Source organism: Lissotriton helveticus, chromosome 3_1 (genome assembly GCF_964261635.1).
Source record: "Lissotriton helveticus chromosome 3_1, aLisHel1.1, whole genome shotgun sequence".
Lineage (NCBI taxonomy): Eukaryota > Metazoa > Chordata > Amphibia > Caudata > Salamandridae > Lissotriton > Lissotriton helveticus.
The window spans coordinates 439,148,583-439,165,061 of record NC_136061.1 but is presented as its reverse complement, the minus strand read 5'-3'; the positions used below and the strand labels follow the sequence as shown (position 1 = coordinate 439,165,061).

At 40.5% G+C, this 16,479-nt stretch overlaps 1 long non-coding RNA gene across 1 annotated transcript in view; it reads left to right on the top strand.

Moving 5' to 3' along the window:
• LOC144822585 (uncharacterized) overlaps positions 1-15,330 on the top strand; it is a 34,122-nt gene extending 18,792 nt beyond the window's left edge. Inside the window, exon 2 of the long non-coding RNA XR_013608643.1 lies at positions 5,615-15,330. This is a non-coding gene — a long non-coding RNA (uncharacterized LOC144822585). The remainder of the gene's footprint in view (positions 1-5,614) is intronic.
• The last annotated feature ends 1,149 nt before the right edge of the window (positions 15,331-16,479 follow it).

Genomic DNA, 16,479 nt, shown 5'->3' with positions numbered 1-16,479 from the left:
CGTGGGTCATATGACAAAGTGTATCTGGCAGTTGGTCTTTGTGTATTTTCGCCCAGAAGTGAGACAAAGGCCCATAAGTGTAGGCAGGATGGGCCATCTCTGACTTGATGTGGGGGAGAAGCTGTCACCTACCACACTTGCACATCACAAAGACTTGGCCTGGGCAGACTCACATAGGGTTTGATACTAGTTTATTGTGACCCCAGACAATCTGGGCCAGGGCAGGGAGGCAGAAAATTCCTAGCACGTCTGGGCATGGAATCCCCTTGAACCTTCTTCTACTTCAAAGTGGGACCAGGTATAAATATTGAATCATCAGACCCAATTCTTCGGTACACTTCTGGACCTATGGAGGACTGCTGCACTGCAACCTGACTGGACCTGCATCTTAATCCCAGGACCACCACAGTGACTGCAAGGGCCAGGCTGCTGGCCTTCTGATCAGAAGCCTTAGGGATAGAACAGACTCCAACTACCTTGAAACGAGTGACTCAGTCTGTTGTGACTCGTGCCCCCCCACGTGGTGCCACCCCAATCCTCTACTCTTGGAAGTGGACCTGAAGGTGCTCTGCCAGCCCAGCTGTGATCCTGTGGGTAGAACTGACAAGATGAAATGCATCTTCTTGCAGCTCCAATTTAAAACTGCCATTGCATGATGCATCCCCGATACAGGACTTCACACGCAGCCCATCATTTCCTCGCAACAGCCGCTGAATGACGCATCCTCAGAAAAGGCCTTTGCGCCATGATCCCCTTGTCAACGGCATCGGCGATGCCGATGCAGGACTCTGCATGGCAAGCCCCGCAACTTCTTTGGAACCAGCTGGTCCATGAAGCATCTATGATGCAGGACTTCGCATATCACAAGCTCCTCTTCAATAGCATCCTCGATGATGGCACAGGGCCTCGCATCACAGTCTCTCAGCTCCTTGAAGGCATCACCTCATGACACATCCTCAATGCAGGATCTTTCAACTCGCCACAATCAGGATTTAAGGTACTCTTTTTCAGCAGGTCTAAATTGGTCCCTGTATCCTGCCCGTGTTCTCTCACGATCAGCCTGAATTTGTGACTTTGTCTCGATCCGGCACGACCAGCTAACCACTGTTAACATTTAGTGCTTCAAGGTGCTTTTTTTACTTAAATCTTTCAAATTTCGTATATCCTGTTCTACTGATTGAATTATTTGTCATTTTGGAGTCAAATAATGTATTCAATATTAATTTATTCTTCTAAATTGCTGTGGATTTTTCATGTCTTGTGTTTTTACTTTATTACTGTTTGAGATGCTACATAAATACTTTGCACATTGCCTCTAAGTTAAGCCTGGCTGCTTGTCTAGTAATCTGCTAGAGGGTTAAGCACAGGTTAATTTGGGGTTTGCTTGACAGAGATTGCAGTTGCTGCTTGAGTATGGTTTCATCCCCCCTCAACCAGTAACCCAATATCCAGCAGGTTGTTCAATGGATTTCTTATACTGATGCACATTTCATCATTTGAGGAAGCTCCTCTGCACAGCCACTCAAAAGTGGACGATGCATTGCAATCACTGGTCAGTCACTGGATGTATCATTGCTTGCTCCCTCTCTAAGTACAACAACCTTTAAGTCAAATACATGTGGCAGCCTTACAGCAAGAGAAGAGCCTTTGCAGTGGTGAGGAAGCAGTGGGACAGTTGTTGAGCAGGAGATGGCCTTCACTGATCTCTTAATATTTTGAATGAAAAGCCTTGCGTTGGGTGGTCTTTTACTCCTTCTCTGTATTACCAGTGTTTGCACGTCTCTGGGGCACTTTGGTATTACAGAAGGGGCCGAAGATGCTTGTGCATCCCCCTCAGTAATACTGATAGCGCTGGTGCACATAACGCGCCAGCGCTATCATCAGAGGGCATTCCCTCATTTGCATGGGGATGTGCAAATGGAGGCACCCCTTTGCTTCTGTGCATGCACCGTGTTACAGAAGCAGGTGCAGAGGCAAAGAAGCTGTCATGAGGTGCACTGTCAGTGTGCCCCCTGATAGCAGCCCATTAGAGGGACACCCCCAGACATTCCTTTGCAGGCAGGTGCAGTCTCTCAATGCACCACCTGCAAGGGGAAGATCCCTAATCCCCCTTCAAAGTGTAAGCGCGTTGTTTCCTGCACTGTGAAACATGGAGCGGCTTCAAAGCAGCCACTCTGTTTTTCACCTGAATGCGCTGCCCTGGGTTTGCGCAATCTTGTGCCTGCCCTCAATGCAGCGCATTCACTATGATGCAGCGCCTTTCGTTGATTAGCGTAAAATAAATAAATAGGCACTCAAGTTATAAAACTAAACATTTAAGCAGTTTAGAAACACCGGATTCTTAAATTTAAATAAAGTAAAAACACGAACCTGAAAAACACCAAAAGATGTAGATAACTAGTGGTGCAAGACCATGTATTTTGTTTCATTTTAACCGACGATCTTAGAAAATGTTTTATGTATTGATGGTTTTCATTGATGTCTTTAAAGAAAACTTTCTATTTTCTATGTCCTCTGATTATGGCATTAACATTCAATACCCACTATTCGAATGCAGCTTGTGGTGGTTTTGTCTGTGAATTGATGCCTGCATCACGTTAGTTTTAAAAAAAATGTGAAGGTTTTTATCATATCAGCTGAAATCTCGCAGAGAGAGACGTCAGTATAGGTCTGTTGACTTTTGTTTCATTAACAGAAATGTCACACAGTTGCAAGTCAGCTTAGACATATTTCCTGATTCCCTGCTGGATGAATTACACAATATGGCTCAGTGTGTTGAGCACTCACTACCAATATTTGCTCCGATTTACATGCCACTACCTTGAGTCTCGTCTAGACCAGCTTAGCCTTTAAATTTCGTTAAATTGAATGATATTAAGTTGATAGAGCCTTACAGGATCTAGAAATGGTAGAAGTGTTGTATGAGCTGATGTGTACAAATTATCTTATAAAGAGTTCTTTTAAGTACTTTCTACAGGGCATACCAATGTTTTTATGGAATGACACCTGTCAATGTAATAAAATCCTATCCTAATGCTCCAGTTAGGGTTACTGTAGTCCATTAACATCCTACACAATAAGTGATATTTAGTTGCATAATCATCATATTGGAATGCTTTAGAAATGTACTTGTGAGGAGGCCTTGGTGTGTGCCTTTGTGGAATAAGTTTCATTACATCAATTCTAAGCACTTTGAAGCAACTTTTGTAGTGTCTGCTCTCAAAGTCCTCAATACCACCAGCCCTCATTCTGAGTTGTGGCTTAGTACCAGTTAAGAGGCAAACAGGGGTTTTAACCCTAATCAGCATTACTAGTGGGGCACAAATTTCAAAATATCCCAGTTTTTTTGCTAGAACAAATTTCACCAGGTATTAAATGGCAAAATTTGAATAGGGAAAAAATTTGAAATTCCATATTTTGCAGCTTGTAATGGGGACATTGTGGTACTATTGCGTTGTCGCTCATTACGAGCTGTGGAAACCATAGGGTGGAGGTAATAATACAATCGCATAAATTCACACTTTATGGTACCATTGTTTTCCCTAGGCAGTTTTTGCCTATAAATCTGAATGAGGTCCACACATGCTACATTGCATTGTATTGCAAGATTACTTGACTAATTCCATCTCTCATTGGTTGATACTTCTGTGGGGTTGGTAATCAGGTAGATACAGAAAGCTCGCATAGCACACAGCCTTCTTGCTATGCAAAGTCTGGTCATTTGCAACTAATAATGACTGTGCTAACCAAGAGCAGAGGAACCAAATAAGCTCATGTAAGGAGTCTTGGTTCTTTGTGCGCTCTATTAAATGTCAATATCATATCATCATATCATACAGTTCATCAGTGGTGGTGGAAGCACGTCGGTAGAATTTGTAATACAGAAGTATTTGTCATAGAGCATACTTTATCACTGAGTTGAACTTTTTTTATAGATGTAGTATTGGTTCTAAGGACTGATTTGCATAACATGCTTGGATCTCAAACCACACTGCCTATTAAAAAACAATGATATGCCATTTTATAAGTGCTGTAACGCATTACTGAGCTGCAGCAGTACCAACACTGTCTCAGGAACAGATATGTTCCCAGGTGAATGTACAGTTGTTTTGCACTTGACTTCACTGTCAACTTGTGTCTCTCCAACCAACTTCCAAGTTCCAATGAACAATTGCTTAGGCCTTGTTAAGACCTTATTGGTCAGAAGTGGGGAGGGGAGCACTTATACGCTTTTTTCAGTAAACAATGCTGTGAATGCATATTTCAGGGAACTTTCAAATTCTTGTTATGTGTTTTTTTTGCATGCCAACTTGGTGGCAGTAGTGGTGCACATGACCAGTGTTAAAATTAACTGCATGAGTCTCTTGCTTGATGCCCCACATGAGGCCAGATTTCGGGGAGGTTGCACCTAACTTTTGCCTTGTTTTGTCTTACTGGATATTGATATTAGAGTCACGCATTCAAGAGGACTAGGCATTGTTGCCGAAAGTGCTGTGTTTTAGTGTTTAAGCAATGAAATTTCTTCGGACAAAATAAGAGATTTGTTGAGATGTGATACCTTTATATTGTTATTAAAAAGTCTCAACTAAGCTAAATATTGTTGATTGCAGCAAGCAAATCTTTGTCCAGTCCTCTTGGAGGGACCGTGTAAGTGTCAGATATATATATATATCTATATGTCACTGCTTGTAAGGGAATGAAACACGCAGCTGTTCCATAGTAAGGTAAGGGTTCACAAATGAGGCAAACAGGTTGGTTCTAGTGGTTCATTTAAAGGGGCTATCCGGTGAATTACGACACATTAGAGCCCAAACTCCCAGCTGACACCATCTAACAAATGATCAATCTAGAACCCCTATTGTTGCTAACTGTTAGATGTGTTTCACTACTTGGAGAGAACTGCTTTTTCACTCTTCTGCGTGGCCTTTTTAAGTAACAATTGTCATCATGGCTGCAAAGAAAAATGCATCTTATGGACCTGGTGCTCAAATATATTAATTCTGGCGCATGAGTATTACCTATATCGTAATGACCTGCAAAGATCATCTAAATTGGCCTTTTACCCATTGCATTTTGGTCCATGTGTTGCCAGGATTAGAACCTGTGACTGTTATGTCTACACTGATTCTGCAGCTATGGTTTTACCCAGAAGATCCGTTTTGCATGAACTGCCAATAAACATAAAGTAGTTCCGATGGCCACTTAAATGTCTTCAAAGATATTGGCAAGTATATTTTCATTGTTATCACTGCAGTGAGGATCCTTCATGCTCAATTGACATTGCAGTCAGACCTTGCTCCCCAATGACGTTGTATTAGTAGGTCTCTCCACACATTGTAATATATTTCACATTTACTTTTCAAATCTTACTTCAAATGTATTACATATGTCTGTAAATGGTTTCCAGGTTGGCATGATAATCCACATCTTTCAGATATCATCACAGCCTCAAATTGTTAGCTTTTTTGACTAGCCAAATTAGGTTGGTAAGTGTTTGCCTCAGGGTGAGCTGATTACTTAACTATGGTCTCTTTGAATGTCGACTGTGCCACAATTCCATAACTAATCAATTGTGTTTGTTTCTTTGTCATCTTTCTCTGGTGCGCACTGGAAGAAATGTCAAAAAGAGAAGGTATGACCCAAGTCAATCCGGAATTTGATGCTGCTGGTGAGGAAGAACGTGGCCTTCCTCTATGGACTTCCGGTTGGAGGCCGTGGCCACTGAATTCTGCACAGGGTGCATTGGCTCTGCTATAAAATTACAACGCATGTCCTGGTGATCCCATATCGTTACTTACTTTGAGCAGAGGGTGAGAGGACACTGTCCTTTTTGGAGATAGGTTCATACATTCTCGCCCTCGGCCTTCATGAAAATAGCAACAAAAAATGGAAATAATTCAAGTGTTCAGCCTAAAACCCGTTTAAAAAAATAATAAAACTAGGGAGGAAAGCTATCACTCGCAATAAAACAATTAACTAACAAGAAAACATTATTACAAAAGAAGCTGTTTTTCCATACCTATTGGGGCTCAACATCTTCCTACTTAAGTTCGCATGAAAAGCTTTTTTTTCTCATCTCGAACATATTGGCATGACACGACTTCTGCATAGAAAACTATGGGTTAAAACAGCATGGCAGATATTCGAATGAAGATGCTTGCAAGCCAGATGCCAAGAACAGACAGCAACCTCACGCGTCAAAGCGTGGATGGAAATGAAATATGGTCCTCAGCGTTGGTGCAGGATCCATTTTTTATCATGAGGGATATACAAACTGGTGCCCCAGCTATCATAGTCCATCCACTTCCAACCAGTGGTGCTCCAAAGGTCCCTACTTCCACCTCCTTTGTGCATGGCCAGAAGTTCTGTTAGTCCTCCACAAAGTCAGCGCCCCAGAGCAGCGCTCACACTGACCTGCGTGATCTCATGGACCATAAGCTTCTCGCTGCATTGCATTTGTTGGTGGTCTCAGAGGAGGGTCCTGTTGTCAACATGAGGTTACAAGTGGACGGACGCAGCATACACTGACATGTCATTGACAGAAAGATCTCATGATGAAATGCTCCATGTGCACTGTATGTTACGCACGAGGCCCTCTGATTGGGTCGCTGGGGCCTGACCGCCCCTGATTTTTCCAGCATGTTGTATAGCTGGTGCTCTGGGCTTGCACACCGAGACTGTATAGCATGCATCTACAGGGAGTTCTGGCACAACGCAAGTGAGAGCTGCAAAGTGTATGCTTGAAACCAAAAAATAAAACACACCCATTTTATAAATATTATATATAAAATATATATAATGTAAATGCATATGTATGTAATAATTATAGATATGTTTTGAATTATTTCTCTGCTCATGCTGAATCTGTATATAATGTACGAAATGTGATACACTTGCAAATTAATCACTGAAGTGCCAAGCTCTAGTATGTTGCTTGTTCATTTTCCAAAAATGTTTTACTTACATGTTTGGTATCTTCTTGCACTCACTGTCCTGCTTTTATTGATATCTTTTATTTCCCTCCATTCTTTTGTTACTTTTTTAATTTTCTTGTTTTTCATTCTAAACGCTTCTACGTCACACTTTTGAATCTCATTCCTTGATTTTTTTTCTTTCTTGCATTTGTAATTCATTTTCTCTTAAAACTGTTCCATTTCCCTGCCTCTCTCAGTTTCTCACATGTATGGAAAACAAGCTTAAGTAAGCCTTAAACTTTCTACAAAGAAATGCTAAAAGCTTGAAATGGGCAACAACGTTTTATCCCAACTGTTTCCCTGTGACGCCATTTAAAGTCCATACATATCTTCAAGTTTGTTCCAAACAGGTTACTTGGTATATTTTCTAGCATACTATCCACACTAGCGTTCTGGTGCAAACATGTCGCTATGTGTCTCCTCTCCTTTTGCTGAATTGAGACTGTTACTGCAGAATGTTGTCTTTTTACCGTGCTTTGTACGTGACATATCATTGTGTTACTGTTTTCTGCCTGGGCCAAACTTTCAGCTTTGCAACCAGTCGTACTGTCTTTTTAGACTCCATTTGGTCTCAGCAATGTTGACAGAAATAGGGTTTCAGGCCCTTTGGCAAACAAGGAAAATGGGCCCACCTGGCTCTTGATTAGTGTCAAACAACAGCTATAATAGGGGTGCAATGGTCGCTCATCCCCCTGGAGTGTGGTGCCCGTAAGCCTGCTGCGCTAATGATAGATACGCCCTCTAACATGATAAGCATGGTCTATGCCTTTCAGTTGGAAGTCCAGAATGCATCCACTTGCTGGGAATTTACCCAGTGAGGGGCTGCAGTATCTCGTCAAGGATCACCGCCCTCAGCCGGTAGGGAGTAAGCTGATGTTATTTGAGTCTAACTGATATTGACACCCTGATAATCATGGACTGATTGACTGAAATTCTCCAATCAATCTAAGAGCAATGACGCCATCCATGCAAGTTGATGCCACAATGAAAGGCGTTAGGCATCAAATGATTTGTTGACCTGCCAAACAGTTCCTACTTTGTAAAAGAATGAGTGCCAATGCAACTCGATTTGTCTTACTGCATGAGTAGACACGCTAGAACTAGGAGTTTCAGCACTACCTGATTCATGCTCACTCTCAACAGTACCTAAATCAGGATCTCTATGCTTTACACTTCCAGGCACTTTAAGACTATTAATGGCACGATCATCATCATCTCACACACATCCATTAGATTGTGACTCACTTCTATAAATTTCTTTGTAATGTTTCCAATTCAAAATGTTGTAACATAATACATTTCAGCATCCTACTAAAATGTCAAATCTTTTCATCACTTAACAATGCCGATCTTGAGTAAACCTCCTTCATCTGAAGAGGCTATGAAAATTTGATACAACCTTTCTTAAATTTGAAGCCAAACTTTACTCTCACTCAATCACCTGTCACTAAATACACATCCATCTCTCCATGGTGGGTGTTGTAATATTCTTTTTAAACCACTTGCACTCTTAGGAAAATACCACAGAGGGAGACCATTTACTACACAATTTCAGGTTCACCCACGCTTTATAGTCCTTAGTAAAGTGTTCCCTACTTCTCAGAATCCTGAAGGGACTGTAACCTGTTAACGTTGGTGTGATTCTGTAAGCCCAAACTGTGCTTTCACTCTTTCTCCCAATCTTGGCATGCATTATTGGCAGCTTGCACACTATCCATTATCTCTCTATTAAACCATTCCGCTGGATGATAAACTAGGGTTCCCTTGCCTTTGATACCATTATTAGATAAGAATTTCACAAACATCTCAACTGTAAATTGCAGTCCATTGTCACTTAATAAGGAATAAGGGATTATTTCCCTCAAAAATATATTGTCTAGTAAAGAAACTACAGCATATGCATAACACACTTCAAACACTGGCCATTTAGAGCAATGATCAATGAGAACAATCACGTGTCTACGCACCCCATACATCGAAAATAGGTCCTAGGATATCTACACCCAAATCTTTCCACAAATTCTCTCGGCATTTCCTATCCTCAAGGGATGGTCAAAAAATTGACTGTGCCTGCGGGCACAAAACTGGCATTATCTCACAAACCTCTCTGTATCAATGTCAATGGAAGACCACCAATATCAAAACTTCACTCTTCTCTTTAGATTTACTATCCCTAGATGTCCCTTGTGATTTATTTTAAAAAAATGGTACCGTAAGCCCTTAGGAGGTACAACTCTGTTCCCTCTAAGAATGAATCCTGCATCACTAAGAGATAACTCATCCAAAACCACTTGTATTCTTAATGTAATGTATTCTTGTCTGCACAACCTTTTGTGATGAATTGTTTCTCCATTATCAAAACTTAATTTCCCTCATAACCAGCAGCCCAATCCTCATCGAAAATTGGCAGATCACTATTATCGATCATTGCAATACTATATTCATCCCAGTCACTTCCTACATGCTCAATCAAAGGTAATGGGGAACAATATAAATAATCAGTCACCTTGTTCTTATTCCCACTTTTACTCCATAAGATCAGCATTGTTAGGTGATAAAAAGATTGAAGGATGTGTACTTAGCGTCGGTCGATTGGGTAAAAATAAAGTTCGGCTCCAAACACCAGGAATAATGTAAAGGTGTGCGTGTCACCGCAGACATGCACAACACGCACTGAGCGCTTGCCTCATACGATGCGTGCAGAAAACTTGCTTGAGCGCCTCTACTTCCTGGTGTGAAATGACATTAAATAAGGTGTGCATTACTGACATGCACAAGAAGGAAAAGTTTACAAAGTTCCTTAACCAAGATGGTGCCTGATGTCGTGTGATGATGTTACAGTGCTCATGGTTGAATGCGCAGACGCATGAGGATGCCTACCTCCCAGCCTGAGAAATGCCACTGCACCTATGTGATGCTGCTTTACAGTCGCCAAATGTGAGCATTAGCACAGGAAAATGCTGTGCCTGACTGCGAGCGGACCACGCACCCTGTAGGTAAAAATGCTTGGACATGCTTAGCACTCCCCAAAATGTCTTGATCTCTGCCACAACCAAGCCAATGGAGCACTCAGGGATGCTGCCAGATGCCTTCAGGCATTTCCTACCTTTCTTCTCTGACTACAGTAGCACCCACTCATCTCCACCTACTCTGCTAATTATGACTCATGTTGATGTCTGGAACCACTGCAGCAGCTCAGGTTATGACCATCCCATCCTCGTCGCCAAATTTATAGAGATGGATCACACTGCAGCTTGGTGAGAAATGGTTTATTAGAGAGCAAGATTGTGGCATCCTATCACCCCAGTAAAAACTCCAACTCCCTCTCCAACACCACATTACAGAACCTATGTGACTACCTTGTTACCTAGACACAGGTAACAGATACCACACCTTCTCATCCATTTCTATTTTTTCCCTTGTCTTGTTCGCGGTCAATATCTGATGAGGAAAAATAAGTGATGGTGCCCAAAAATGAGCCTTCAGCTCAAATTAAGCACTGAAAAGATAACTGAAGGTCAGATAATTTGTATTTCATCACAACAAGATGCCACAACTGCCTATAATATCCAATGAGAAAAACCCTATTTGGAATACAAAGATGTAGAAAGGTCTGGCTTTGCACAATTGTTCACTCTTTCAACATCATAACAATGATATAATTCTTGCTACTGGCATAATCACAATTCGTCCAGGAAATAAGTGACTTTCAAAAAAATGTAAACGCCCATTAAATATTTTAAAAGCATTATTTCATCTGATAGCCTTCAAAGTGTCCGTTCACGATCCCCGCTTATCTAAATATGTATTTAACAATTTCAATAGGAGTGAATCCATGAAATTGTTGAAATACAAGACCTTTTAAAGGTAATTACTGTTAACTGATTTAGTGCTGATTTCGTAGGCATTACAAGTCACCTGCACATACGTTTAGGGCATCATATGCACATACCATAACCTATTCAGGGGATTAAATTAGGTTACAAAATGAAGATATGGACATTCATGAACTTGTGTTGAGAAACACGTCTTTTCTATAAACAATCACAACACAGGCTCAGAGAAATCTCTATCACTTTGAACACCCTTTGTAAATTGGCCACTTAGACTACTTAGCAAACATTATCATTCACTGTCAACAACGTTTGTGCAATATGCACAAAGCTTTCTTGACATTAAATATTAGAGTATGGTACAACTATAGATAAGTCATTTTGATCACAGAAAGTGTGACCAAGAACCATTCATTTGCAAGATCAGAAGACAAGACCATTTCCTTATAACTACACGCAGAAATGTTGACACCAGTCAGCATGTTGTGGGATTGAAAAATTTCTTGCAGTATATTCCTCAACTATTTCATTTTTGCTTTATCAGCAACATTCAAGCCTTTTGAAAATCTTATTTTTGTAGTATTGATGGCATTTTTGTTTTGTTCCCTGATGAGTCCTCATAAGACATTATAAGACATTAGACTCATTCCTCCTAAGCCAGGGCAGAGTTCGTGGAGTACCGGCAAAGTGAAAAAAAAAACCTGCCGTGCTAAGTGAAGCCCTGCAAGCAGCAGAGTGCATTAGTTAAATGCTGTTCGCTTTGATTTTCAGCACCAGGTGTTTTTTCACACTGTTCAATTATCGCAAGCGGCACAATGCTCAGCGAAACGGGCGCAAGCGGGTGCTGCTCCCGGGTGCTGCTTCCTTTCTGCCAGTAGATTTTTTTACTCAAGTGGCATTCTCAATATGAACCAATGGTTTTTCAATGCAAGCGGTCGTGAGCATGCACAACCACTCGCAATGAGAAATCTGACCACTCTCGTTGAGAGATCTCGCCAACTTGATGTTGATGATCACGAATGAGGAAAAATCTCGCCAGGAAGTGAATCATTTCCTTGTTTGTGCTCGCCAACTTGACGTTGATGAGCACGAGCGAGTAAATAAATTCTACTTAATGTGGAGTGCGGAAAACTACAAAATCCACATGCGGAGCGGAGTTACGACCCATACTTAATTCCTACTTTCCAGCAGTAATACCTCCTGAAAAGAGAGGTGGCAAGCCTCAACAACTTTAACTAAAAGAATTGCATCAAATGAAACTGAACTTCACTAGCTGCAATCTTTTGGAGCCTTTAATTTTATGGTCGCTGCCCCCTGAAATTAATGTACATTTTGCAGTTTAACTGGGTGATTACCAGTCTGTTTTATGGGGTCACTAGATTGTACCTGGTGTAATTGCTCATGTAACTAAATGACCCCATAAAAGTGTGCTAGCAAAATGTGTTTTGAGTAATAAAGCATATGTTTGCACTGGAACGCTAGTACTGTTGTTTGACAAAATGTTATTCCACAATTAATTGAGACTGTGTTGTTACTACCTGTGTAAAATACACCTTGCTGCATTTCACATGACGCCATTGTACACGCACGATACAATGTTAGCAATCAGACCACAGTGGTCCCTTTTTGTTATGTACATAGAATTGGAGTTGTTGGTGTTAACCTTTTTGACAACCAGACACCAGTTGGAATTCACAGCTTTACTAGAACGAGATCTTGGTAACAGATCTAACATCTCATGCTGTAGCTGAATCCGTTTTCCCGAGACTGTGACATGTGCATACTCATTACATTCTCTTCTGGATATAAACAAGTATTACCGTCATCATTTCTCAGCAGCAGGCAACTGCAGTGCCCCATTCCAGCCGCTATATTTTTGCTGCATTGTATGATACACCTTGACAGGAAATTGTAAAGTCAGTATATGGGCCATACTGGTATGCTGCATGAGTCCCACAAAATGTAGTTTTTCTTCTGTATGAGCACTCTATTAGAAATTATGAACACTTATACACATAAATAAATATGTTTGTGTGCGGTGTGTATATTGATATGTGTATATATATATACACCACACAAAACATATCTATGTATATGCTTATACATACATACGTATGTATACGCCGTAACTACAAACATGTAGGTGCATGTTAAGAAACAAAAAAAAGTCATAGACCTGGAGTTTGAAAAGTTTTCTTTACTATGCAAAGATGGGTATTGCACAACGTTAAAATTCAAAGACAAATGTCTGAAGAACTTTAAATAATGATACTTGAATTTATTTTTAATTAAAGGCTACCATGTTTTATAATTATTGTTGCTTCCACTGTTAATCTTCCTTTTTAAAATACTTTGTAATTATTTTTTTAAGTGCATAATTGAATGCTTATGATCTGTTGTTTTTTTGTTTAGTTTGAGGTTGACACTTGATTGGGAATCCCAGTGCCTGCCAATGAATGGGAATGTCTACAATGTTCGCTCTGCATCTATGTAGATGAATGGGTTGGGGAGGGGAAATTAAGAACCTTCATGGCTACGTGAATGATGTTTTCAGTCTCATGTTCTTGCATCATGTATTACTACATCGTCACTCATGCTGCAGGTGGAGTCTTTAAATTGGAGGCTGGCATGTTTTGTTCCTTTCTTGTCCATTGGTGGTGTATCTCTGACGCTACTGATAATGCAGGCTGCACAGAATCTAATCCACCTGTCATTGTTCCATTCTTTGTGTGACATCATCAAAGTGAGCCATAACAGTTCCTGGTCACCCACTTATGATCACATCAGAAAAGTTTTACAATATTTCTTGATCAAGTGGGCTTCTAAAGCACCTCTTTAAATCTACTTTAGTCTACTACAGTGTAAATGGGCCTATTTTTGTACCAGTATAATATTTCGTAGTCGTAAGTGTAAGCTTTATAAAAAGATACATGATTTTTCCTTTTATGAAGGTAATTAAAACCGTTTAGTATGATAAGATCTAGATCTTTCAAAAGATGAGATTTATCGAAGGGGACTTTCCATATAGTCTTGTGAAACAAAATTGCAGTAATATAATTTCCTCCATTAGAGTAAAGATTTTCAACTTCTGTTTCCTTTAAACAATCTTATTGAGAATCCAGATGCTCAGTAAGAATTATTAATTACCAGTGAATTTTTTTCTCCGATATTCTATGGTGTTTCTCTGGTTCCATTTTGTTTTGGTACAAAGGGCTTCATGCACAAAAAATTGATCTGATAAAAGTGGCTGAAAACTGCGCACTGACATTTACCAAATTGTTTTTGATTTTGCAAACTGACCTATTCACTAGTAGGTTCCTTCACAGAATACAGAATGGTAGAGGGTCACAATTCAATCTACTTTTTCAATATTCATGAGGTAGGTCGCAAATTGTGACCAACTACGAGTGCTCTCAATCACAGGTATGGTAATCTGTCGGGGTCAGCAGACCACCATTTCTGTGATTGTCATTTTTTTTTAATGCAGCCTATTTTTCTTAGAGGGAAAAGTAATGCATTTAAAAAAATAAAAGTTACACAAATTGTCTGTAGGAGTAGCCGGCGGTCCCATGGACCACTGCCCACTTCATAAAAAAGGTTTTGTGAACATTCATAAAGGGAAAGCGAGTCCTTCGGGACCTCTTCCCATTTGCAAATGGGTTACCACTTCCTTTGATTTGGTCATAAAATATTAATGTTTTGGGTCTGGTTTACGGACACAAAATATTACTACATACCATATGTAATCACTGTTTAGAAGAAATACCCTAAATACCTCCTTTCCAAATACCAATTCCTTTTTGCTTCCTATACCCATTGAACAATTCAGAAAACCTTTATTGAATCTTGATTCTTGAATTGTGTTTAGTACATTTCAGTAAGTGTTTTAGCAATCACAAACCCACAGATTTAGCAAATCTGAGGGGTTACAGCAACCAAACCACTTTGTACATGAAGCCAAAGAGAGACTAATAATGCAGAAAGAATAAAAAGCACAGTCTTTCTATTTCCGAGTAAAAGAGCAACCCAGGAATTCTTCAAGTAGGCTTGATCATGTATGCTTGATGTTGACAGGTTCTTCTTTAGTGACTGCCTACCTAAAGTCAACTGTTAAACTAAGAAATGCTTCCAGTGGGACTCGAAGGACTATGTCAGCCTCTCGTCTACAGACTCGTTTAGAGAGAATGAATGGGGTTGTACAGTGCTTAGATGGATGCAAAACCACAGATGGTGCTTCCAAGACCAATGGAACAATTAAGGCTTCAGTATTCTAAAGAAACCTTCAGCCATCCTTAGCGTGACTGCCGCCATTGCATAAGTAGCAATGTACTAACCTGATTATTTTATGTTTGCACATGAAAGGGTGCTGACATGCTTAGGTCAAGCCATAATAATACAGAGAAGGGTCTGGGTGCAGATAAACAAATTAATGTTCAGAACTAGAATGTGAGAGTCACACTGTATCTAGCCTCAAAGGGTGAAACTGAAAACCATTTGTAAGTATCATAAAAGCCATTATATTATGTCACTGAGTCTGTCCTTTATTTATATTGTCTTTTTGTTTCCCTTAGTCAAATTACTCAAAGGCTGGATTTAATTTTGTAGAGTCCATATCTAGAAACCTAAACTCGCAGTGTTATTCCTCTTTTAATTCAAAATCCATGTTTTTGACAGGGTTTTAAATATTATATAAAGCTCTTTAGGATGTTCTACTTGCACTATGGGTTTGCTAAGCCTCCATGGGTTTACCTCTTTCCAGGTTGCTGTTTCTACAGGGCTTTCAAGACTCGACTTTGCAAAAACACCTCCATGAGAATGGCCTACCTTGAAACTCCTTAAAAAGTTGTGAAAGCTGACAGAGCGACAGGTGTTTCATTTGAAATGTGGGCCTCATATCAGGCTTGCATTCAAAGGACCTTTAAAATAATGCACCTCTTAGAGGTCCTCACCACTAGTGTTCTCCACACTAGAGAGAAATGCTGCTTTTTGATTTCAGAGCAACTTACCTGGAGTGGCATCAGTGTCCAACCGTAGGGCCTGAACTACAGGGTATTGGTCACACTGCCATCCAGGCTGTTAGATTTGGGGGTCTCTAGTTGGCACAGGTAGGTACTTGTGACAACTAGGGACCCTTGAATCTAGTCAGGGTAAAGGGGTACACTCCTAAAATGACCCCTGATCACCCCCTTGGTAGCTTGGCACGAGTAGACAGGCTTATCTTATCGGAAAATAAAGCTGATTATAAATCAGCTTTATTGGAATATACAAAAACCTCATTAGCATAGAAAAAGCTAGTTATTTCACTACAGCAATATTGACAGCCAAAAACTCATCTACGGAGCTCTTTTCAATAGTAAAAAGACTAGCTAAATGCCCAGGAGTTTTGTGATAGAGTGGCTACATACTTTCAGGAGAAAGTGAAGGAGGTCTACGATAGTTTCGCTGAGCCAATGGTTCATGGAATAGCGGCCATGTCCGTGGACCCACAAAAATCTGAGACTGCCTGCATCAATCAATCAATCAATCAGTCAACTTGTAAAGCGCACTTCTTACCCCTGAGGGTCTCAAGGCGCTGTGCGGGGGTGCTGTTACTGCTCAAAGAGCCAGGTCTTGAGCCTTCTGAAGGTGAGCAGGTCTTGGGTCTGCCGCAGGTGGGTAGGGAGGGTGTTCCT